The sequence below is a fragment of the Condylostylus longicornis genome, unplaced genomic scaffold (genome assembly GCF_029603195.1).
Source record: "Condylostylus longicornis isolate FDR11 unplaced genomic scaffold, ASM2960319v2 ptg000760l, whole genome shotgun sequence".
NCBI lineage: Eukaryota > Metazoa > Arthropoda > Insecta > Diptera > Dolichopodidae > Condylostylus > Condylostylus longicornis.
In genome coordinates this window covers 1-24,134 of record NW_026578706.1, presented here as the reverse complement: position 1 = coordinate 24,134, position 24,134 = coordinate 1, and the positions used below count along the sequence as shown (strand labels likewise).

At 40.2% G+C, this 24,134-nt stretch overlaps 8 non-coding genes across 8 annotated transcripts; all 8 read left to right on the top strand.

The window, feature by feature from the left end:
- The first annotated feature begins 16,897 nt into the window (after positions 1-16,897).
- Trnat-cgu (transfer RNA threonine (anticodon CGU)) lies at positions 16,898-16,978 on the top strand. The gene has a single exon. It is a non-coding gene; the product is annotated as a tRNA-Thr (tRNA).
- A 154-nt stretch (positions 16,979-17,132) lies between these two features.
- Trnat-cgu (transfer RNA threonine (anticodon CGU)) lies at positions 17,133-17,205 on the top strand. The gene has a single exon. It is a non-coding gene; the product is annotated as a tRNA-Thr (tRNA).
- Positions 17,206-17,357: 152 nt separating this feature from the next.
- Trnat-cgu (transfer RNA threonine (anticodon CGU)) lies at positions 17,358-17,430 on the top strand. The gene has a single exon. It is a non-coding gene; the product is annotated as a tRNA-Thr (tRNA).
- Positions 17,431-17,582: 152 nt separating this feature from the next.
- Trnat-cgu (transfer RNA threonine (anticodon CGU)) lies at positions 17,583-17,655 on the top strand. Its single transcript has one exon. It is a non-coding gene; the product is annotated as a tRNA-Thr (tRNA).
- Positions 17,656-17,851: 196 nt separating this feature from the next.
- Trnat-cgu (transfer RNA threonine (anticodon CGU)) lies at positions 17,852-17,924 on the top strand. Its single transcript has one exon. It is a non-coding gene; the product is annotated as a tRNA-Thr (tRNA).
- A 1,842-nt stretch (positions 17,925-19,766) lies between these two features.
- On the top strand, positions 19,767-19,839 carry Trnat-cgu (transfer RNA threonine (anticodon CGU)). The gene has a single exon. It is a non-coding gene; the product is annotated as a tRNA-Thr (tRNA).
- Positions 19,840-21,684: 1,845 nt separating this feature from the next.
- Trnat-cgu (transfer RNA threonine (anticodon CGU)) lies at positions 21,685-21,757 on the top strand. The gene has a single exon. It is a non-coding gene; the product is annotated as a tRNA-Thr (tRNA).
- A 1,888-nt stretch (positions 21,758-23,645) lies between these two features.
- Trnat-cgu (transfer RNA threonine (anticodon CGU)) lies at positions 23,646-23,718 on the top strand. The gene has a single exon. It is a non-coding gene; the product is annotated as a tRNA-Thr (tRNA).
- Positions 23,719-24,134: the final 416 nt, after the last annotated feature.

Here is a 24,134-nt window from a genome sequence, read left to right as displayed (position 1 = left end):
AAATGCTCGGTTTATTGAAGAATTCAACACAAGCAACGAAGCATTCGAGCTGAACGAGTGTCAATCAGAGGGATCGAGCAAAGCTAGAACCTGATTTTGACGGACGGTATCCCCAATCTAAGGAAAAAAACAAAAATGAAAATATTGGGTGTAAGCTCTCACCTTCACAAATGTTGCAGAGGCAGTTGAAGGCGCCTAAAAGAACAATGTTGAAAGAATTCGATCGCAAGATTGTGCTTACGACAAGAAGAAGCTCCGACGAAGATTTGCCTTCAACGTCGATAAGCTGGATTGTTGCGAAGGGGGCAGGAGGCTTCGACTCAGTTTTCGCCTGAAACATTGATTCAGAGAACGATTGGAAAGAGAAGGCACACATGGATGTGGGTGATAACTCCGTCGACGGGAGACCCTGGTGAACACAACAATGAAGCTTTTTGCAGACAATTCAGCCTCACGCAGTGGTCGAAATTGTGTAGGAGTGGAGGGACATTGATTGCAGAGGTAAGATCCGGAAAGATCATCTCCTGTGAAGTGGATGAGATCAGTTTTGTTTATCTGATTAAAAACGAGGTTGGAGAACTGATGACAAAGAACGGAAACAGGACCTCAAAATCGTAGTGATGTTCTGGACGTCGTCTAATATTGAAGAGAGAATTTCGGAAGAGACAATTTTGGGACTTTCACAATTGGGACAGGGAGAGTTTACGTGATTTCAATAGTGTGACCGTCATTGGAAACGAATTGGAGCGTATCACCCTGCAAATGGAAGATGTCAAATGAACCAAACACCTCTTACGGGATTCAATCCATGAAAGAAGTGATGAGTTGGCAGGCTTGAGAGATAAGGACCATATTGAGATTGATGGTTAATGAAATCATGAAATACCTGTAAGAGAGACCAGTGACAATCTGATGTAATGATGATTGTGTGTTACTTTCGGAAACAAACAATAAGAAATTAAATCAGTTTTCGTGACAGAGCGACAAAGAGTTTCTCCATTTTGAGAAATTTGTGTTTTCAGCTTTTCAACAGTTGCGCGGACCTCATCTACGGTGATATTCTGCTTGGAGTATAAATTTCAACCTTACCCCAGTTGACAAGTTCCTGCGTATCTGTGTGTTGAATTCTCGATAAAACTTGATCTAGAAATTCTTTGGGAAACCCGAACGGATGGCGTCCCATTTTTCCCTCGAAAGAGCAAACGGTTGCACACACATCAGGAGAGGACATCGTACGGTTAAGTAATCAATGACGCTTTCTGGTAAATCTAAGCTTGAAGCGCGCTTGATGATTGTCGATTCATCTTCATCGACTAAATTACTTGAAACTAACAGTTGAGCGAAATCTCCGACGGCTTTCGATGTTGGGGTCACTTTGATCGGATCATCTGCAATGAAAACACAGGACACAGGCAATGAAGACACAGGCAGTGAAGACACCGTGAGGTCCCTGCGTTGTGATTCTGCAACTGACTTAGGGTGCTGTTGGCAAGCGCGTAGGCCTTCACGATTGCTGACCAGTCGTTCCCAACGCTCTGACACTAAATCGGAAGAACAACCCACGAGGTCGGCTGCTGTTCCATGCAGTTCCCCAATGTTGACTAGCAAGTTCTGACTTGAGCGTGTAGGTTGCTGAGTTGTCCACCAGGGATTTGATGATAATAGACGTCCGGATCGCTCGACAGAAGAACATGACCACAATCAAATTGGGAATAAAAAGAACGTATCTGGAAATTAAGAAACATCGGATGAGGGTCAGTGAGATTCTAGTGATGCATTGTTCACCTGACGGAAGTAACGACTTAATGAACAAACATTATCTAATTTTATTCTAATGTGCTTCTCTGAATCCAAATTATTCACAGCGGCTATCAAGGCTCCCATTGCAGGCTGGCTCGTTAATCCAGAAAGACTATCGACGGCAACATCGACGATGTCGGCCCCTGCGTCAACTGCAACGGCACAATCCAAGAATGAGAATCATTGCTCGACCAACTTGCTGCCTTGAGTGTGGCGATTCCCGTTCCTGGTGTGTCGTGAGTGTGAATGTGAAGAGGAATGTCTGGAAATTCATTCCGCAATGAGTGAATCAAATGAGTGGCACTAGAAGGCGTGAGTAGACCAGCCATGTCCTGTTCAAAATTCGATAAGGCTGTTCAGCCAATCATCGGTCACCTTGATCGCTAAGATCTGGACGCCTGATTCAACGAGAAAACGTGCAACCTTCATGAAATACTCTTCTGTATATCTTGGAGATGCTTCATGCCGTTGGAGGAATCTGGGAGCGTCCATTGTGTAGCAGACTGCGCCTTCGATGACCCCTCCCGCACTTCCGACGGCCTGAAAAATGACGAGAGAAGTTGAAAGCAAGCGAGAAGAAGGCTGACATCGATCCCCCGTTGCAAATTATCTTTGTCATTCAGGGCGTCAAAAACTCTGAAGATATCGATTCCGTTCTTCACAGCTTCGTTACAGAATTCCGTTAGAACGTTATCTACAGAAGAGCAACACACATGCGAAGTACGGACGAGAAATGCTTACGTGGATACTCCTTGTATCCAACGGCATTCGTTCCTCTCAAAAGCATTTGGAATGGGATATTTGGAATTGATTCTCGCATTACTCGAAGTCTGTCCCAAGGGTCTTCATGGAGAAACCGGAAAGCAACATCGAAAGTTGCACCTCCCCTAAGAACAAATCGCGATAAAAGGACACCCCGTCATGGAGTTGAATAAGCGCACCACATTTCCAAAGAAAACAGCTCTGAGAAATGATGAGAGTAGATTGCAGAGGCATTTTTCATGTCGTATGTTCGCAATCGTGTTGCTAATAAACTCTAGCAAAGCAACAGATGGATCCACACACGGAAACAAATTCACTTGATGAGCATCTCGAAGTGTCGTGTCCGTGATGAGCGGGTATGAAAGGTTTCGAATGAAAGAAGAAAACGCTTTGGGACCCTCTGATAGGAGACGCTCCCTTAATCCGTGGGAAGAAAAACTTGAAGTCCGGCTGAAGAAAACACGACTCTTGAAAACTTGGAAACAAGACAGCTGTGCCTCTATGAACGTCATGTAAGGACGTTACTTCAATTCTATTGGAATGGATGTGGTGGATGGATCCTGAATCCATCGGGTCAACAAATATCGACCTAAGGGGACATGAGAGGAGTTGCGTTTTAAGAGAATGGATTACATGTCTTGATGATATGTTGTTGAAGTTCGTTGGAGGCCATTAGGCGTGATAAGTAGCTATATGGTTCAACGTTCTTGTAATCCACTTGTCTCAAATTGAGATTTTATAGAAGGTGCAGTAATCATGCAACATTAATCAAGGTCTACTGAAGAGGGAAAGAGAACGAAAAAGTTATCAACATCTACCAAAAGAAGTACTGATTGAGTATCTAGATCATCAGCTTGTATGACCATCGCTTGTGACTGGCCCACACACTTCACCTCTTGAGAAGCGGCAACCGTTTGACTAGTGTCCTTATAGCTGGTAATATGGCTGGATTGGTCGAGATATTTTTGTCGATAAGTGCAAAATTGCATCCTTTCTCCGTCTTTAGAGATACCAACGCCTTTATGATTAGAATGCTGTGCTCTAGATCTCTAATGCTTTGTTGCAAAGAAGTCAGTTTAACTTGAAGAGCGGTCTTCAATTGAAGAGTTCCTTGATCTAAACCGCTCAAATTTGGGAGAAAATGGCGTGCTGCTGTCTCCATTTTTCGGTCTTCTTCTAAGAGCTTCGCGGCATCGACCAACAAAGCGTCCCCACCCAGCACTAATAGCGCTGATATGGAACCATTGAGGCTCTCAGTCTTGGCTTGTTCTGCCGTGTCCACTAGAGATCCTGATGGGGATGATTCAAAGGTTGACGGAGGGATCGAACACTGTGATTCGAAGGAATTTTGCGCGTCTTTAAACAACTGCGTCAGGCTTTGGGCTCTTCCACTCTCTCGTTCATTCGGTTTGAATGTGCTCAATGTGGCTCGGATTAAATCAGCTTCAGAGGTGTCCACTCTAATTCCATCTTCAAAGTCGTTCGTCTTCAATATCTTGGGGGATTTTTCTATCAACTCTTCATCTCTTTTTCTTTTTCGAGAAAATTTGTTTGGAATTTTCCTTTTTCTATTAACGAGATATTCATCGTCACTTTTGTCGCACTCTTCATTGGATGAATTATCCTCCGCTGAAGACGGAGACATATTTCCGTCAAATTTTCGTCGTTGTCTTCTTGGAAATTGTTGTTCATCTCGTCTAATTATTCGACTTTCGTTTTCAGCAACCTCTGGATGAGATTGTACTAATTTAGAAGGTCTTCCCCGTCTACGTTTCCCAGCTTCCTGAATTTCCCCTGGCAGGATTGTCTCATCATCATGCGTTCTTGATAAATTTGTCTCCTGTGAGCTTCGCTTTTTTAATCTCTGCTCTTGCGCGCTTAATTTCCTTCTGCCTGACCGATTTCTGTTTTTTCCTTTAGAAATTTCGACTGTCGCATCGCTTTCATCCCCGTCTCTACTTTCATCCTCATCACTCGAATCACTATCATTGACTTCCTCCAACAAAGCGCTCATTAGGTGGCGGGATGACATTCTGCATACATCATCATAACCACTATCCTTTTTTGAAACCAGTTTTTCCTTTTCTTTGAATTCAATCCATGCCCTGAATTCTCGAGCTGCCCGTGGCTCGACAGATTCGAAATCACGATCCGCCACTGTTGGAGAGTCTTGTGATGGCGCATGACTGCATTCCTTCCCACCCTCTGCGTTTTGCCAAATAAATGGTCCTGACACTCCCAGTGGAATTCCCTGGGCCCGTGATTGTTCCAGAGCGTCAGCTAAGCTGCATGATGGGACTTGATCCAACAGCGAATCATCAACAGACTGTTTTTTACGTCTGCCACAATGCTGTGCTCCCTTGACCTCTTCAGCAATCTCTGACTCTTTTTTCTCTATCAGCTGTTTGACAGATGAGACTACCCATTGTTGCAACTTTCGCAAGAGCCTCAACTGGGACTTCAATGAGAAGCGATAAATATAAGTGTTCGATTCACACCGACATTTGGAAGATCTGTTTGAATTGATACAAGGTAAACAAAGAACCTCATCAGAATGTGGACAAGACACAAATCCTACAAGAAAGAACGAAGTGTTACCACAGAGGAAGCGAAACCACCAACCTTGATAGCAAGCAGCCTTGCAGTGGCTACAATCCAAACATGGCAGCCGAGCCAAGGCGTCAAATTGCTGTGCGAAAGCAAAATCGTCCGAAGTATCCAGATCAACCGCCGTGGTACAGATCAAGTCAAAACCTTAAAGCACAGTGTGTTGTCATCCATAAAGGTTAACTTACATTCTCTCAGCTTCGCGCTATCCCCTGCAGAACGTTTGCTCATCCCCATCATTGGAGAGAGTTTTGGTTTTCGTTTTGGTTCGAGTGGAGGAAGGAATTTTGGAAGCCAACGCGATGGGAGCAACGGAGCCTGTCGCAGGACTGACGGAGCGTCAAGACGTTGCTGATAATCTGAAAGAAATGAAATGTTATAGAATCTCTTTTAACTTGTGAGCACCTTCAACAATCAATCGCGCTAATGCGATGACCAATTTCTTCTTGGCTTCTTTCTGTGTAATTTCGTCATTGATGCAGGCCATGTAGATGAGTTGTTCATAAGGAATACACATAGAACGCAGATGACGGTAAGCATTAACAGCTTGATATCCCCAATCCAACCAAATAGGTGGTGCAACATTGCATGCCTCGTTGCAATTAAACCCTGATCATCATTCCGATTTTAATTCCGTTGGCTCGTCGATTCGTACCTGTATTGAATCCGCAATGAAACGTTCGTGGCCACAACAAAATAAACTCATTTTCTTGCTGAATAATTCGATTAACTTTGATTCCGTTTGATACTAATAAAGTGGGTGATAATTGAACCGTCAACGAGTGTAGAATTTCTTCCGGTTTTTTATGTCCCAAATAGTCTCTCATGAGCTTCTCCATTTGTGGGGCTTGAGCGGGCGGAATCACGTACCACACCTGCGAGAATGATTAAACGAATTCCAACCATTCATTTCTCACTTTCTCATCGCCAATGTGTTGATAGTTGACTGCAGCAAAATAATTATCTTCAGTATGCCAACAGAATGAGGAGAAAAGCATTCCAATATACAACCACGGACACGTGACGCCTGGAACCATTTTTGGGAATGACTGCAATAACGATCCATCGACCTTTGGAAGATTGAGAAGGTTCCACGGATGATTTGAGTACATTTCGTCGTCTAAACTTCTCATTTTGTCGCCAATTTCTTCAAACTTTTGAGGTTCTTTCTCCTCGCTTGCTGTTGTTGATCCCACGCTATCCCTTTGGCTGCAGACCGAATCTTGACTCGCCGTCGAATCACCGGCCAAGCCTCGCAGTGATGCTGGAATCGGGAACCCAGATCCAACCTCGCTAACTTCAATATCCGCACCATAGAAGACAGTGGCTGAAGAAGTAAAACCATTTAAGATCAAGAAACTGCTCTCAATTTCAAAATTACTTGGGGGAGACTGAGTCTCGACGAGGCGCCAATAGTCAACTTCCCAACCCAAGACGCGGTCTTGATTCATTGATTCATTATTCGATTTATTGTTCGCAATATAATCGGACTTGAATCGATTGCTATGCTGAGAGATAACGTTCTACAGGAAGCCTTTATCACATCCTACCTCGCGAAACTGTCTTCCCGTCCACTGAATTTTCGGAAATTTGAATGCCTTGTCTCCTGAAACGAGTTTGTGGACCGATTGCTCCCTTGCTTTGAATTTCAGGTCGTTTAGATTCAAGCAGAAAGGAGGACGCCAACCCTCCGGTGGGAGAAGCTTAACTGCACCATACTCGATTCCTGATTCACACAATGCAAGTAAGAGAACACCTTCGATTCACCAACCAAGTGGATTGAGCTTCTGCCAGAGCCCAACTGGGTCATTAAACTCTTCGACCGACGGTCTAACACTTGGGACAACATCTAGGGAGCCGAAGAACTTGGAGGCTGCTTCTGGTGACGCCAAGGTGGTTGAGGACTCCTGAAACCACGGAAGAGTAAAAAAATCAAGAATGAACGACAAATGCTCACCAGCTGCGATCGCTTCAAGACAACTTTTAGGAGTCTGTCATCCGAAGTCCCCTATGCAACAAAACAAAGAATAAAACATCTTTGGGCCTCGTCCTTTTCTCACCAAGTCAGCATAGGACCTTGTGTTGCGACGCGTCCTCTTGCTTCGCCTCTCCTGAAAAACCATTCTTAATCAACTGGTATTTGAGCAATATTTCTTGAAGTGATAAGAGCTATAGTTTTTTTGATTTTTATGATAATTATTAATTTGCCTTTATTAGCACGAAAAAAAATCGAACCCGTTAATTTATTTGGGAATTGAGCTCTCAATTTGTTCTGTTCAACTTACGATTATGGGTGGTGACACTTGCATTGTAACCAATTCAACAAGGAACGTTTAACAAAGCCCCTTGCCTCAATCGCCGCCGCTTGGTTTGTTGATCGTTCCGCTTATCAAACTCCCTTGCACGTTGCTTGCTCTTAGATGAATTTGTCGTGTGGCAAATTTCCTGTTTGATGGCACAGATGAAATTGTTGAAAGGCAGATGGAAGTTACGCAGCTTAAAAGAAGCTTCACTATTTCTTTATTTTCTGTTACTCTCTTTGACACTTCGAATTTATTTAACAAAGGAAATCAATTTATTGTGCGTTGCCCACTCTCAACGCCACTTTTATCGGTTGAAATTTTGAAAACCAAAAAACAGAGAACCCAAATTTAAATATCTTCCAATAGGTTTTGGGATTTCCAAACTTGTTCAAATCACTTGGGAAGGCCAGGTGGTAGAAGGACGGAAGTAAAATCATGCTGGCATGTGAAGAACCAACTTCTGCGAAAAGGCGGTTAAACTTCTGTTGTTGTACCGGTGGAATTGTTTGGTACTCGTCCTAAACGCATCAGTGCAGGTTTGGCAGGCTTTGCATTCTCTCTTGTCGAAGAATTGCAAATGAAAATGCACAGCGTCAGTAACACTGTTGCGACACCGAACACCATGAGATTCTGATGGCCTCGCAATTCTATGGATGTACATGCAAGCTCTTTTTTTCAAGAAAAAGATTTTTTTTGCTGGGTTGTTTCGTTTGAGTGTAGTTGTTACTAGAAAGAACCGCACTTCGTGCAAAATAGAATGTGTACTATTGAGGCGAAATTCTTCACGGAAAATCCGCCACGAATAAACTCTTTGATTTATGCAAATCGTATTGGAAACTCTATTTATACAAATTTCGGAAATAGTTGAGACCTAAATGGACTCAAAAAATTCAAAAAGACTCAGAAAATAGAAAGTTGAGCACTGGACCTTAAAAATGCCCCCTCTGTGGAAATGGAAGCTTGTTATCGCTAAGAAAGTCACCAAAAATATGTCTGCAGGGCCTGAGTCAAATCCCGCGGTCCTGCCTTTTCTCTTCCTCTTTCTGTACGTTCGTTAATGCTTCAGCAAGACCCGCTCTATCAGTGATTCGAACACCTCTGTGCAAGTCATGATGGCCAAGACCGACGGAGGATTTGACGCCTCTTTTGCGCTTGCTTTCAGTGCTACTGCCCCTCAAGAAGTCCGGCGACATCGTCGGCAATAGTGGAGGCTCTTCGAGAATTGCGGTGAGGAAGGAGTCAAGTTCAAACGAGGAGCTCGATGTTTCTGCATATGCCAAAACCAAAAAAAATAGTAACGAAAGCAACGAAGCCTTCATTGTGATGAGATCCATTGAACGCAGCTGGTTAGGGGGAAGTAAACAATCTGCTAGGTGACGAGATATTCAAGCTGAAAACTGATCAAACTATTTGGAACTACTTTATGCTTATTTATCCAAAGCTACTCCTGCGCTAAATAAATAGAAGAAAAAATGATGATAATTCAAGAAATTATTTAGTCATTGGCGTGGAAGAAAAAAATATAGTTTGTCTTGTTGATACCATACATCCTCCGAAAACCGTGGCGTGTGTTCCAGCGTGACGATTTGCTGTCCCGATTCCTGTGTTTATGTGAACCTGTCCTGTTCGAAGAATCGACAGATGCCTTTAGACAATTTAGAAGGGGAAGAAGGCAACGATGCTGAAAAAGAAGAGGTCGAAGATCTTGGAGTTTCAGTTCACAACGTTATGGAAGAGAAAACGCATCATCAGAGCCCGTCCATGACACTTCCGTCAATGACTTCAAATGCATCGGTGCCATTGTTCGAAAAACTCAGTCAACTAAGGGCTGGTTCTTCGCCCTCTCCTTTGGACTACCTCGAAATCGATGCCGAACAAACGGCACGCCAGTCAGGTTCTAATGCCAAAGTTCGGGTGAGTTCATCCGTCAAAAATTTCCTCAACTGTTTTCTTCAGGCCCTCCTTAAAACTTTCGCGAGGCCCAAGACGCAAGGTCTCAATGCCGCTCCAGAGTATATCAATTTGAAAGACCGCAGCGACTCGTTCGTACATTCCGTGGAAGAGTCCAAGTTCTCGGCGACGAATGATTCTGACGTCGAAATCGTTTCGCCGACATCCCAACCCCCAATTCAGAGCTCCGAGTCTCCTGATGAGCCTTCGGAACGCCCTACAGAACGCCAGTTGGACATTCGGTCTCCTGCCCCCCCCAAACGGCCTCTTGCCCCCCCTCTACGCCAGACTGACCCTCCTTGGATGTCGTTTATGGGATACAAGCCTCACACGAAATCTGCAGGGAGGCATGACTGGAAGAAGAATTTGGATAAAATGAATGCGTCACTGGATTTCTTCGGACGATTACATGAAGAGATCTGTGCATTGATGTACTGGCTTGAACCAACACCTGAAGAGCTTTTGTTACGTCAGAGAGTGAGTCTTTGTTGGCCATACCAAGGACAGTTTTGGTCTCTTTCAGGTCTTTGGGAGAATATCCCTTGTGGCTCGGACACTGTGGCCGCGCTCTGAAGTCTTGACGTTCGGTTCCTATTATACAGGATTATGGCTTCCTAATGGTGAGAGGGCTTCGAGTGCCTCACGAACAATCAAAATAGATCATTTTTTATTTTTTTTTCAGGTGACATCGATATTTGTATCATGGGCGTTGAAGGAGATCCAATTTCAAACCTAAGGATGTTCACGTTGTGTTTGACTAGATTGTCCATCCCTCTAGCTGTCGAAGTCATCTCGTCAGCCAGAGTTCCAATTGTCAAATTTGTCGACAGCGAAACTGGCATTCCTGTCGATATCTCTTTAAACACGGACTCGGCGCTGACAACCTCGAAATTTGTGATAGACAACGTATGCCTGATTTCTTTTGGAATCCTCTTTCATGGGGCTTCTTTTTAGGTCCACAAGTTCCCTTGGCTGCGACCCCTTATTCTTCTGATGAAGATGTATCTACAACAGGTGAGCTCACTTGCCAGGTTGGCTCTGTACTCATTGACTTTGTAGAGAAATCTGAATGAGACGTATAAAGGCGGCATCGGATCTTACCTTCTTTTCGTGATCTGTCTCTCATTCATGCAACAGCATCCGGTCTGTTCTTCGCCCTCTCTAGTCGCTTCAATCGGATTGGGACATCTTCTCTTCGATTTTCTTCAACTTTATGGGAGAGATTTCAATTTAGACACAACTGGAATCTCGGTGAGAGATGGAGGCAAGTATTTTTCAAAGGTAGGCAACAAACAAAAAGTGATGTTGAGTTGAATCGAGAAATCGTCTCTTCCTTCCCTCGTTCAACTTCATAATATATTGCACCATATAACCAATAGATAGTGTGATGAGAGAACAAAGTTTATTTGCTATTACATGTTTGCAAAAGATATTATTATTTCAGATAGAGCCCAGTTGGTTCAATCCCGACAGACCAAGTCTCTTAGCTGTTGAAAGCCCCTTGGTAAGTTCAACTTGTTGGAAATAGGATGGCTTTTTCGTTGCAGGCCACAGATATTGACTTGGGACGGAATTCTTATGATATAAGAACAGTTCGGAATTGCTTCAGGCAGAGCTTTGTCATTTTGACTGAAGCTCATTACGACTGGGATAATGATCGATTCAACAAGACTCGATCGATTCTTGAACACATTATCTTCCCTCACGATAATCTTTTCAAGAATCGACTCCGTGTCCCAATTTATCTCGATGGCGATTCCAGTCTCGAGAAAACCGAATGGTGGCGTGATGTCAACGCTTTTTTCGATCGTCCGATCGCATCCGTTCGGCCAGTTCCAGTTTTGCCACCATCCATCGCCGAGCAGGTCAGGAGAGATCTCGAAGCGGCTCACCCTGGAGTGATTAGAAATCTTATAGACGATGTTGTAGCGGGCCTTCACCGAAGAGAACCTTCCGGGAGAAGGCGATCACGACGTCGCGATGAGAGCGCAGATCTTCGAGCTTCCAAAAGACGGAGAGACTTGCCCGAACCGACGCGTGAGAGTTTCGGTTCTGAACAGTACGGTGGAGTGCCTAGCAGCATTCCGGCAGAGTGCAGGAAGAAGAAAGTCTCACCTGTGTCCTGGGAAATTTCCATTGAAGCCAGGAACAGAAAAAGTGGCCACAGAACTGAAGTTGGAAAAATCTTGGAAACCCCCGACTCAACGAAGCAAATACAATCCTTTGAACGATATCAGAGGCATCGACATTTGAATAAGTGGAATGTTGACTAGGGCGGATGCCCTCATGTGAATTCCCTTTCGTATTCAGCCCATACAGACTCGAAGACAGCAATGAATGTGAAACCGTGTCTTTCTTCCGAACGCTCAAGGATGAGCAATCATTCACAGCTGATGCATCTAGTTAGATGGGTCTGGTTTCAGTTCTGGCGAAGCTGGCGTTCTTCTGAAGTTGCCGACAAGGGGGTTAGGACGATAAGCATGTCGCGGTATCTTTTTCTGGGTCTCCTTCAAATCAGTCGGTCAATCTTGTCAACTCACAAATCATGACAGTCTTTTCTCCTAAAACGCTTCTATCTGATTCGGTATTGCTTCTACTCCTGATGACGTCGTTACAGAACATGAATAGCTTGAGTTTTGCCGTTTTCCGTGCACACATCGCTTGTCGGTTGGTGTCTTCAATTTAACAGATGTTTGACAAGATTTGCACTTCTATCTCTAATCTGCACCCTCTTCATTATTGCACGGAGTACCGAAGGAGGGCTGTCGACTTTGGAGAGGCAAGATGATCTGGCCCTATCAATATTACTTGACTCTCTATATGAGTATCATATTTGTTAGTTTTGAATATTACCAGATGAATGGCAGTATTAGAGAAGTCTCATCTAAGCGCACTCCAATATCCTCCTCTTCGTCATCGTCGAAGTTAATCTCCATCAAGTGAATCCTCTTGCTTTTTCTTACCGTTATTCTTGTCCGCTCTCTTTCCTGCTCTGTTGGGCTCATCCAATGTAAAAGCAAGTACCAGCTGTAGCTTTACAGCTAGTATGTCTGATTTTGCCACCTGAGTGAACCAATGAACTGCAACCTTGAACACTTCCCACTCCTTCTCCGGATGGAACTTGTTCTCAAAACGTATACGGCCCATTCCACACTGTCTACGCTGACTTCTACAAATGCACCTTCAACAAGCATCACTACATTCGTTTCAATGATTGATGGGTCCGCTAAATGAGCCGAGTGTGTTCCGGTCAACTACACCAATATTGGATTTGTCGGTTTGGGGTCCCAAAAGTAATCATGACTGACAATGACAAGACATTTACCTCCGCATTTGTCCACAACTTACACGCCTGTCTTGGTACAAAGGATCTAACAATCACGCCATACCATCCAGAAGGCAATTCCTTAATTGAGTCGTTTCACAAGACCCTTGCCACACGTCTTGTCAATTTTGAAGTGCCGAACCGCCAAACTGTCTCATTTGAAGAAGCGCTACAACTGATCCTCTATTCATACCGCTCCAACATCCACACAACCACCGGCGAATCACCAGCTTTCCTCCTTTATGGGCTCGACCTGCGCGCACCGCTTGACAATGACTGGAGGATGTACAGCGATATTCCACTTTAGCAAACTTTCTCAACGAATTACGTCTCGATGTCCAGTGGAATGCCTACAACAGACGTCTAAAGGCAAATGACGCCCGTAACCAAAATCGAGTTCCAGTTGACTTTGAACTTGACTAGTTAGTTCTAGTTCGCGCAACACCACATGACAAGCTCCAATATGCGCAACATACTGGTGACTCACGCCACAAGTTGATCCCTAAATGGTCCTTACCAGCTCGCGTCATCTCCATCATGCCCAACAAAAAGTCAGCTATTGCTCGTGACCTTCTCTCTCTTCAAACTCGACAAGTCAGTATTCCAGATGTTAGGTTCATCGAGCCGCCCGTATCATCAAGTCAACGAGAGAAATGGGCAGCTTGTCATCAAAGAAGTTGGAAAAATGTTTGACCCGAAAGTTCGTGAGGAAGTCCTTAGTCGTTTCTGGGAGCAAATCGACTATCTACACTTACGATGATGACCCTTTTGACGACATCAATGAAATTGCAGTCCCAACATTTATTGCTAACGATGTTGATGTTCCAACAATTCATCTACCTCCTTCGATTGAGCTGACTGTCACCCTTCCAACCGTGGAATATATTAAAGCCGCCACTGATGAGCTATCAGAAGCTGAACTAAAATGGACGTACAAAGGCTCTGATGGACTTCGTTACCACGTCCGCACCCATAAGCCGTTTATTCCCCCGTGAATCTTTCATCTACTGGTTCCATGTGACTACTCTCGGCTGCCATTCTGGCATCAATCGCACGACACGCCATATTTCTCGATATGATTGGTGGCCATGTTTGAAGCGATCTGTATATCAATTCATGTCAGGTGTGTATCCGTCGAGCTGCTCCATCTAAATTATCAACATATAGCAGCATTCTATCACGTCCCTTACCTTTTCAACTTATTTCTCTGGATTTTGTCGGTCCTCGTGACCACCTTGGTAAATCATAGATCATTCTTCGAGATTTATCCTTGCTCGCCCTTCTAATATACCCCCCACTACTGAGTGGCTTATTGTAATGCTACGACACTTCTGGGTCTCTATCTTTGGTGTTCCAACTGCAATTTTGTGCGACAGAGGTTCTCAATTCCGCTCTAAAGATTTTCGTGACTTCGTTTTGAATCGTCTTTGCTGTCTACTGGCCTTTACCTCTGCTTATTACCCTCAAGGAAATTCCATAAATGAAGCCAGTCATCGCGCATTGGATGCCATGCTATAGGGTTCTTGGAGTCTATGTCCGCGGCTGTTCAACATGGCGCTTCTCGGAAAAGAGAGTCGTCTTGAAAGAATATGCAAAAGAAGAGTATGGGCCACACGTGTCTCAAACCCACTTCCTGCCGGTCAAGACTCCACCGCGCCAAGTCTAATTTATTTAATAAGGATCCAGTTATTCTCGTGCCTCTCTTAGTCCGAGAGCTTCTGAGAATCATTAGATTTTTGAACGCAAAAGACGCCTTCATGCGTTTCCTGTTAGCATGTGTCTCGGGGTCTCCCCCTTTTTCATTCAGTGTTTTTTGCCCAGTCTCTATTCTAAGTTTCATTGTTGAGACTTTTTGTCTTTAATAAATTTAGAATTTATAAATCCCCCATTCCCCCAATATCATTTGAAATGTCCCCCACACTTGCGTTCTCATTATCCATGCTCTCCCAACTTGCGTCGAACGGTTGGTGACTGATTATGACCATCTTAGTATTATTATGGACATGTGTGGCCGTTTATACTGTCGTTATCAGATTATTCCGGCCATCAATGGAGAAGTTATTAACTTTGGCCACTGTTGTATTCATTTCAGCATTCATGCGAGCTACGCTTCGGCCTGTTTTCCTTCGCGAATGCCCGTGAACTCAGTAGTGTAACGGTCAAATTACTCCCACATGACTTCCATACATCATACTCCGGCCTTTGTGAGTTGTTCTTCACATTTGTCAGCGGTTTCTGCACTGCTTTGTGGCTCCGGAACCATGCACATGCTCACAACATGTCAACAATTTTGGACTTCCTTTCGAAGAAGCGCTAATGCTATCTACGTCTGTGCATTATTCTACTCCTCATGTTTCAACAGGATTCTCCCCTTTCTTCATGGCGTGGAATCAGGCATCCCAGGTTTTCAGCTAGTCAACTTAAAGTCAAGTTTGACCTCAACTTCGCACCTAGATCAGCTTCTCCCGCTCCGTGCCAAAGCTCTTTGTCGTTTGAATATCAAGTCTGATCCTGATGTTTATGTTATTCAGTGAAATGTCAAAGTCAACAACTGGGTTGTTTATTTATTGATTGTTGCAGTAGCGACAACCCTCTTTATTGAGAATACTAATATCCCTCACGATTGAGAATACTAATATCCTTCACGAAGGTGAAGAGATCACAATTCTTTCAGTGTTTATTGGAAAGTCTTAAGATATTGGGCGTGGATATCCAAACCTCTCTTATTGAGAAGCTATCCCCAATAGCCCTTAAGAAATGACTATAGCATGTTTTCAGTCATGCCTTTGTTGAGAGATAAGTTAATCATTTGAAAGAATATTGTTTTCAGATGAATTTTCTTTATGAAGAAGACTATTCCGTTTAATCGTGTTTCTTAACGATTTCAGGGAACATAGGGTCAGAAGGGTAATCCTCTTTTCCTGAGGAATTAGTGTGATCAATGGATGACAATCTCAACAAAGGGAGAAGACATGAGCGTTACAACATTTAACAATTCTAGAGATGTAAGTCTCTTTCATGAAGTTCATATAGAGATCTCTTCTATTTTCTTGTAAAGAAAGCATAGATCTCAAAGCTTAACGGTAACGCGTAATGATCACCTGCGTCCTTGATGAGATCAGAGATATCAACGAAGGAATAACTTCTAGCTCGTTGATATGCTTCGCCCTGAGTGAGAGAAGGGAATGACTACTGTTCGACTTCCACATGTCAAGACCAAGAGATAACCCTATGTCTTGAAAGCACTTTCAAGACAACTACTTCTGATCTTCTTTAAGAAGATTATCTCTGCTATTTACATCCCTAAGTTTCAGGGGATGTAATGAGTTTACAGATCACTATCAGTTATCTCAAGGTCAGAGTCATCAATTGATGATGACTCTATTGATTGTGGGAGAAAGAAGGTAATATTTAGTTGTTTTATTATCTTCTTGTTATGTTCAACAATAGTCATTATGATTGGTCCCGGAAGTGCGACCAAGCAGTCTTCCAAGAACCAAGGGGCTAGGTAGTCGGCTACGGCCGAATAGAAGGAGTAGGGTGATACTCCCCCTTATTACCATCATAGCTACCCTGGAGGGATCATAAGTCCACTAGGCCGTTTTTATGAGAACGTCCAAACTCGTCCCTGGCGTCCACAGCTTCTCCGTGGCCAGGTCCATAGACATTTGTGCCAGTGTAATGAACGCGATGAAGGAAGCAAACGCAATTCCGCTGTAAATGGCGTACTGTTGGAGTTTATTTATTGGTGAAGAAAGGCCAGTTTACCCATATGAGGCCCGTCATGGCCGTCATAGAGCTTAGCGTGAATATATTCCATGGCGTCAAGATCTGATCTTTAACAAAATCAGTGAAGGTACGGCTCCATCCGTTGCGTGGGGTTGACAACAAGGGTCCTCAAAGAATTGATAACGTATAAGAATATTTTATTGCCTTCTTAGTTTAGATGGTAGAGCGTTTGCTTCGTAAGCGAAAGGTTACTGGTTCGATTCTGGTAGAAGGTTTCTTATTACACTTACTGCTACTATTTTCGAACAAGTAAAAGGTGTCAAATCAGGAATCAAAAAATTGTTTTTCTGCACAAAAAAAATCACGATTCGAGCAAATTGCTAAGTATCAAAGAATTGATAACGTATAAGAATATTTTATTGCCTTCTTAGCTTAGATGGTAGAGCGTTTTTTTTTTCGCTTCGTAAGCGAAAGGTCATTGGTTCGATTCCGGTAGAAGGCTTCTTATTACACTCAGTGCTACTATTTTCGAACAAGTAAAAGGTGTTAAATCAGGAATCAAAAAATTGTTTTTCTGCAATGTAACAAAAATCAATCACGATTCGAGCAAATTCGTAAGTTATCAAAGAATTGATAAAGCATAAAAATATTTTATTGCCTTCTTAGCTTAGATGGTAAAGCGTTCGCTTCGTAAGCGAAAGGACAGTGGTTCGATTCTTGTAGAAGGCTTCTTATTACACTTACTGCTACTATTTTCGAACAAGTAAAAGGTGTCAAATCAGGAATCAAAAAATTGTTTTTCTGCAATGTAACAAAAAATAATCACGATTCGAGCAAATTACTAAGTATCAAAGATTGATAACGTATAAGAATATTTTATTGCCTTCTTAGTTTAGATGGTGGAGCGTTCGCTTCGTAAGCGAAAGGTCACTGGTTCGATTCCGGTAGAAGGCTTCTTATTACACTCAGTGCTACTATTTTCGAACAAGTAAAAGGTGTCAAATCAGGAATCAAAAAATTGTTTTTCTGCAATGTAACAAAAATCATCACGATTCGAGCAAATTGCTAAGTATCAAAGAATTGATAACGTATAAGAATATTTTATTGCCTTCTTAGCTTAGATGGTAGAGCGTTCGCTTCGTAAGCGAAAGGTCATGGGTTCGATTCCGGTAGAAGGCTTCTTATTACACTCAGTGCTACTATTTTCGAACAAGTAAAAGGTGTCAAATCAGGAATCAAAAAATTGTTTTTCTGCAATGTAACAAAAATCAATCACGATTCGAGCAAATTCGTAAGTTCAAAGAATTGATAAAGCATAAAAATATTTTATTGCCTTCTTAGCTTATTCTTTGATAACGTATAAGAATATTTTATTGCCTTCTTAGCTTAGATGGTAGAGCGTTCGCTTCGTAAGCGAAAGGTCATTGGTTCGATTCCGGTAGAAGGCTTCTTATTACACTCAGTGCTACTATTTTCGAACAAGTAAAAGGTGTCAAATCAGGAATCAAAAAATTGTTTTTCTGCAATGTAACAAAAATCAATCACGATTCGAGCAAATTCGTAAGTTATAAGAATTGATAAAGCATAAAAATATTTTATTGCCTTCTTAGCTTATTCTTTGATAACGTATAAGAATATTTTATTGCCTTCTTAGTTTAGATGGTAGAGCGTTTGCTTCGTAAGCGAAAGGTCATTGGTTCGATTCTGGTAGAAGGTTTCTTATTACACTTACTGCTACTATTTTCGAACAAGTAAAAGGTGTCAAATCAGGAATCAAAAAATTGTTTTTCTGCAATGTAACAAAAATAATCACGATTCGAGCAAATTACTAAGTATCAAAGAATTGATAACGTATAAGAATATTTTATTGCCTTCTTAGTTTAGATGGTGGAGCGTTCGCTTCGTAAGCGAAAGGTCATTGGTTCGATTCTGGTAGAAGGTTTCTTATTACACTTACTGCTACTATTTTCGAACAGTAAAAGGTGTTAAATCAGGAATCAAAAAATTGTTTTTCTGCAATGTAACAAAAATAATCACGATTCGAGCAAATTGCTAAGTATCAAAGAATTGATAACGTATAAGAATATTTTTATTGCCTGCTTAGATGGTAGAGCGTTCGCTTCGTAAGCGAAAGGTCATTGGTTCGATTCCGGTAGAAGGTATTACACTTACTGCTACTATTTTCGAACAAGTAAAAGGTGTTAAATCAGGAATCAAAAAATTGTTTTTCTGCAATGTAACAAAAATCAATCACGATTCGAGCAAATTCGTAAGTTATAAGAATTGATAAAGCATAAAAATATTTTATTGCCTTCTTAGCTTATTCTTTGATAACGTATAAGAATATTTTATTGCCTTCTTAGTTTAGATGGTAGAGCGTTTTGCTTCGTAAGCGAAAGGTCATTGGTTCGATTCTGGTAGAAGGTTTCTTATTACACTCAGTGCTACTATTTTCGAACAAGTAAAAGGTGTCAAATCAGGAATCAAAAAATTGTTTTTCTGCAATGTAACAAAAATCAATCACGATTCGAGCAAATTCGTAAGTTATAAGAATTGATAAAGCATAAAAATATTTTATTGCCTTCTTAGCTTATTCTTTGATAACGTATAAGAATATTTTATTGCCTTCTTAGTTTAGATGGTAGAGCGTTTGCTTCGTAAGCGAAAGGTCATTGGTTCGATTCTGGTAGAAGGTTTCTTATTACACTTACTGCTACTATTTTCGAACAGTAAAAGGTGTTAAATCAGGAATCAAAAAATTGTTTTTCTGCAATGTAACAAAAATAATCACGATTCGAGCAAATTGCTAAGTATCAAAGAATTGATAACGTATAAGAATATTTTATTGCCTGCTTAGATGGTAGAGCGTTCGCTTCGTAAGCGAAAGGTCATTGGTTCGATTCCGGTAGAAGGTATTACACTTACTGCTACTATTTTCGAACAAGTAAAAGGTGTTAAATCAGGAATCAAAAAATTGTTTTTCTGCAATGTAACAAAAATCAATCACGATTCGAGCAAATTCGTAAGTTATCAAAGAATTGATAAAGCATAAAAATATTTTATTGCCTTCTTAGTTTAGATGGTAGAGCGTTTGCTTCGTAAGCGAAAGGTCATTGGTTCGATTCTGGTAGAAGGTTTCTTATTACACTTACTACTACTATTTTCGAACAGTAAAAGGTGTTAAATCAGGAATCAAAAAATTGTTTTTCTGCAATGTAACAAAAATCAATCACGATTCGAGCAAATTCGTAAGTTATCAAAGAATTGATAAAGCATAAAAATATTTTATTGCCTTCTTAGCTTAGATGGTAAAGCGTTCGCTTCGTAAGCGAAAGGACAGTGGTTCGATTCTTGTAGAAGGCTTCTTATTACACTTACTGCTACTATTTTCGAACAAGTAAAAGGTGTCAAATCAGGAATCAAAAAATTGTTTTTTCTGCAATGTAACAAAAATAATCACGATTCGAGCAAATTACTAAGTATCAAAGAATTGATAACGTATAAGAATATTTTATTGCCTTCTTAGTTTAGATGGTGGAGCGTTCGCTTCGTAAGCGAAAGGTCATTGGTTCGATTCTGGTAAGAAGGTTTCTTATTACACTTACTGCTACTATTTTCGAACAAGTAAAAGGTGTCAAATCAGGAATCAAAAAATTGTTTTTTCTGCAATGTAACAAAAATCAATCACGATTCGAGCAAATTCGTAAGTTATAAGAATTGATAAAGCATAAAAATATTTTATTGCCTTCTTAGCTTATTCTTTGATAACGTATAAGAATATTTTATTGCCTTCTTAGTTTAGATGGTAGAGCGTTTGCTTCGTAAGCGAAAGGTCATTGGTTCGATTCTGGTAGAAGGTTTCTTATTACACTTACTGCTACTATTTTCGAACAGTAAAAGGTGTTAAATCAGGAATCAAAAAATTGTTTTTCTGCAATGTAACAAAAATAATCACGATTCGAGCAAATTGCTAAGTATCAAAGAATTGATAACGTATAAGAATATTTTATTGCCTGCTTAGATGGTAGAGCGTTCGCTTCGTAAGCGAAAGGTCATTGGTTCGATTCCGGTAGAAGGTATTACACTTACTGCTACTATTTTCGAACAAGTAAAAGGTGTTAAATCAGGAATCAAAAAATTGTTTTTCTGCAATGTAACAAAAATCAATCACGATTCGAGCAAATTCGTAAGTTATCAAAGAATTGATAAAGCATAAAAATATTTTATTGCCTTCTTAGCTTATTCTTTGATAACGTATAAGAATATTTTATTGCCTTCTTAGTTTAGATGGTAGAGCGTTTGCTTCGTAAGCGAAAGGTCATTGGTTCGATTCTGGTAGAAGGTTTCTTATTACACTCAGTGCTACTATTTTCGAACAAGTAAAAGGTGTCAAATCAGGAATCAAAAAATTGTTTTTCTGCAATGTAACAAAAATCAATCACGATTCGAGCAAATTCGTAAGTTATAAGAATTGATAAAGCATAAAAATATTTTATTGCCTTCTTAGCTTATTCTTTGATAACGTATAAGAATATTTTATTGCCTTCTTAGTTTAGATGGTAGAGCGTTTGCTTCGTAAGCGAAAGGTCATTGGTTCGATTCTGGTAGAAGGTTTCTTATTACACTTACTGCTACTATTTTCGAACAGTAAAAGGTGTTAAATCAGGAATCAAAAAATTGTTTTTCTGCAATGTAACAAAAATAATCACGATTCGAGCAAATTGCTAAGTATCAAAGAATTGATAACGTATAAGAATATTTTATTGCCTGCTTAGATGGTAGAGCGTTCGCTTCGTAAGCGAAAGGTCATTGGTTCGATTCCGGTAGAAGGTATTACACTTACTGCTACTATTTTCGAACAAGTAAAAGGTGTTAAATCAGGAATCAAAAAATTGTTTTTCTGCAATGTAACAAAAATCAATCACGATTCGAGCAAATTCGTAAGTTATCAAAGAATTGATAAAGCATAAAAATATTTTATTGCCTTCTTAGTTTAGATGGTAGAGCGTTTGCTTCGTAAGCGAAAGGTCATTGGTTCGATTCTGGTAGAAGGTTTCTTATTACACTTACTACTACTATTTTCGAACAGTAAAAGGTGTTAAATCAGGAATCAAAAAATTGTTTTTCTGCAATGTAACAAAAATCAATCACGATTCGAGCAAATTCGTAAGTTATCAAAGAATTGATAAAGCATAAAAATATTTTATTGCCTTCTTAGCTTAGATGGTAAAGCGTTCGCTTCGTAAGCGAAAGGACAGTGGTTCGATTCTTGTAGAAGGCTTCTTATTACACTTACTGCTACTATTTTCGAACAAGTAAAAGGTGTCAAATCAGGAATCAAAAATTGTTTTTCTGCAATGTAACAAAAATAATCACGATTCGAGCAAATTACTAAGTATCAAAGAATTGATAACGTATAAGAATATTTTATTGCCTTCTTAGTTTAGATGGTGGAGCGTTCGCTTCGTAAGCGAAAGGTCATTGGTTCGATTCTGGTAGAAGGTTTCTTATTACACTTACTGCTACTATTTTCGAACAAGTAAAAGGTGTCAAATCAGGAATCAAAAAATTGTTTTTCTGCAATGTAACAAAAATCAATCACGATTCGAGCAAATTCGTAAGTTATAAGAATTGATAAAGCATAAAAATATTTTATTGCCTTCTTAGCTTATTCTTTGATAACGTATAAGAATATTTTATTGCCTTCTTAGTTTAGATGGTAGAGCGTTTGCTTCGTAAGCGAAAGGTCATTGGTTCGATTCTGGTAGAAGGTTTCTTATTACACTTACTGCTACTATTTTCGAACAGTAAAAGGTGTTAAATCAGGAATCAAAAAATTGTTTTTCTGCAATGTAACAAAAATAATCACGATTCGAGCAAATTGCTAAGTATCAAAGAATTGATAACGTATAAGAATATTTTATTGCCTGCTTAGATGGTAGAGCGTTCGCTTCGTAAGCGAAAGGTCATTGGTTCGATTCCGGTAGAAGGTATTACACTTACTGCTACTATTTTCGAACAAGTAAAAGGTGTTAAATCAGGAATCAAAAAATTGTTTTTCTGCAATGTAACAAAAATCAATCACGATTCGAGCAAATTCGTAAGTTATCAAAGAATTGATAAAGCATAAAAATATTTTATTGCCTTCTTAGCTTATTCTTTGATAACGTATAAGAATATTTTATTGCCTTCTTAGTTTAGATGGTAGAGCGTTTGCTTCGTAAGCGAAAGGTCATTGGTTCGATTCTGGTAGAAGGTTTCTTATTACACTTACTGCTACTATTTTCGAACAAGTAAAAGGTGTCAAATCAGGAATCAAAAAATTGTTTTTCTGCAATGTAACAAAAATCAATCACGATTCGAGCAAATTCGTAAGTTATAAGAATTGATAAAGCATAAAAATATTTTATTGCCTTCTTAGCTTATTCTTTGATAACGTATAAGAATATTTTATTGCCTTCTTAGTTTAGATGGTAGAGCGTTTGCTTCGTAAGCGAAAGGTCATTGGTTCGATTCTGGTAGAAGGTTTCTTATTACACTTACTGCTACTATTTTCGAACAGTAAAAGGTGTTAAATCAGGAATCAAAAAATTGTTTTTCTGCAATGTAACAAAAATAATCACGATTCGAGCAAATTGCTAAGTATCAAAGAATTGATAACGTATAAGAATATTTTATTGCCTGCTTAGATGGTAGAGCGTTCGCTTCGTAAGCGAAAGGTCATTGGTTCGATTCCGGTAGAAGGTATTACACTTACTGCTACTATTTTCGAACAAGTAAAAGGTGTTAAATCAGGAATCAAAAAATTGTTTTTCTGCAATGTAACAAAAATCAATCACGATTCGAGCAAATTCGTAAGTTATCAAAGAATTGATAAAGCATAAAAATATTTTATTGCCTTCTTAGCTTATTCTTTGATAACGTATAAGAATATTTTTATTGCCTTCTTAGTTTAGATGGTAGAGCGTTTGCTTCGTAAGCGAAAGGTCATTGGTTCGATTCTGGTAGAAGGTTTCTTATTACACTTACTACTACTATTTTCGAACAGTAAAAGGTGTTAAATCAGGAATCAAAAAATTGTTTTTTTCTGCAATGTAACAAAAATCAATCACGATTCGAGCAAATTCGTAAGTTATCAAAGAATTGATAAAGCATAAAAATATTTTATTGCCTTCTTAGCTTAGATGGTAAAGCGTTCGCTTCGTAAGCGAAAGGACAGTGGTTCGATTCTTGTAGAAGGCTTCTTATTACACTTACTGCTACTATTTTCGAACAAGTAAAAGGTGTCAAATCAGGAATCAAAAAATTGTTTTTCTGCAATGTAACAAAAATAATCACGATTCGAGCAAATTACTAAGTATCAAAGAATTGATAACGTATAAGAATATTTTATTGCCTTCTTAGTTTAGATGGTGGAGCGTTCGCTTCGTAAGCGAAAGGTCATTGGTTCGATTCTGGTAGAAGGTTTCTTATTACACTTACTGCTACTATTTTCGAACAAGTAAAAGGTGTCAAATCAGGAATCAAAAAATTGTTTTTCTGCAATGTAACAAAAATCAATCACGATTCGAGCAAATTCGTAAGTTATAAGAATTGATAAAGCATAAAAATATTTTATTGCCTTCTTAGCTTATTCTTTGATAACGTATAAGAATATT